The following is a 1,854-nucleotide window of genomic DNA, read 5'->3' as shown; positions in this document are numbered from 1 at the left end:
AAATATGTCATCGTTAGGAGGATCGGCGGCTGAGACCATATTAAAAAACTTACCCACGGAGTTGGAAATTGGGGCTGCAGATGCAGGGAAAATGGAGAGGCAGGTGCGAGGGAAATGCCGGATAATCAACGAATTATGAGGGAAATGGCGGCAAAAGATGGACTTGGGTATTGTAAAAACAAGAATTGCCATACTACTTTATTTTATTACCTTTTAGGAAATGGTAAATTTTGGTAATGATTTCATTCGCTGGACTTATACGTTAAAATTATCGAAAAGGTATATCTGACTGATTTGGAATTTTGAGCAACAAATTAGGGGAAATATATGGAGGGTAATCAACAAAGTAGGTCAGTGAATGAGAGCTATTGTCGGTTTTTAACGTGAAATCAATACTGATGAAGCAAAATGATGATTATAGGTGAGAGTAAACTATGGGAGTGAACGTAGTTACATCACATGAAGCAAGCAAATCACTGAACAGCCGCATATGGTGATCAGTGCGCAGGGCTAGAATCAGCAGCGACCCGTAGGTAAAAACGCTATGAATGTAAATAGGCCAAGGAAGTCTGAATAAACTGCAAACGCATGGTCAGAAAGCACAGATTTTGCGTTCAAAACTGTATATATATGGCGTGTAAAAAGGTAAAGCATGCACAGAAATAAATGTTGGAAAAAAGGTTTCACGATAGATTCGGAGCCGCGTTTCCTGCCGTGCTGCCGATTTTGTTCTGTGAATATAAATCTGAAATTTACGTCTAGCATTGCAAATGGAAATTCTCTTCATCACTAATCCATTAATAATCCCTTTGAGGATCACGAAATGTTTGAAGCTGGATATCTATCCCTTAGTCTAAATATGAGATCCTCGAATCGCGTGCACGTAGTGTATGTCGAAGCCTTCAATAAACTACTCCGTTTTAACGACAGAAGGAAGTGCGTGGGTCCTTAATAACGTCTCTCTTAATTACATCAAACCAGCGCTTCCGGATCGAAATGATTACGCTAAGACGACGTTGGTCAAGCAATGCTCTTCCTGCTTAAGAAAAGGCAAATAGAGTGATTTGATTCGATTTTAAGAGTGAATCTGCACTACTGTTATGTAACATAGTATATATATTTATAAAGCGATACGTATGGACTATGGCAGATGTAACCATTTCAAAACGAGAGACACAAACGAGGTAACTCAGGAAGAGATAGTCCTCGAAGTACGATATAATCTAAAATCCTTAAACGAATTAATGCGACAAAAGATATTTATAGTAAATTCAAAGGATACAGATATATATAAAAAAAATAATTTGGAGAAAGTGGATGCATCCTTTCAAAAATGAGATATTGCTCGGGTCTCCTTTGATGTTCACTGAAGGAAGTACAGAGAGAGTTAATGAGTTTAATACAAGAACAACGGGGCGTATGATCAAGGTAATTGCTCAAAGAGTTTGCAAACAATAAATGAATCTATTTATATACGCTCCAGTCGATACCTGCTGCGAACATGTACTGCCAGTCTTCGTGTAATTGGGCTTTGTCAATATGTACTCTGGAAAATCACACACATAAAAGCATACATATAGAGATAGAGATAGATACATATAGATAGACAGATAGACAGGGAGATGGATAGACAGATAGACAGGGAGTTGATAGACAGGTAGATGGATAGACAGATGTTACGTATACATATATATCTATCGGTGTGTGTGCGTGTGTGTGTGTGTGTGTGTGTGTGTGTGTGTGTGTGTGTGTGTGTGTGTGTGTGTGTGTGTGTGTGTGTGTGTGTGTGTGTGTGTGTGTGTGTGTGTGTGTGTGTGTGTGTTTGTGTATTTGTTCACAGATACATTTTTTTTC

The sequence above is a fragment of the Penaeus chinensis genome, chromosome 28 (genome assembly GCF_019202785.1).
Source record: "Penaeus chinensis breed Huanghai No. 1 chromosome 28, ASM1920278v2, whole genome shotgun sequence".
Classification (NCBI taxonomy): Eukaryota; Metazoa; Arthropoda; class Malacostraca; order Decapoda; family Penaeidae; genus Penaeus; species Penaeus chinensis.
Note: the sequence above shows the minus strand (reverse complement) of the source record.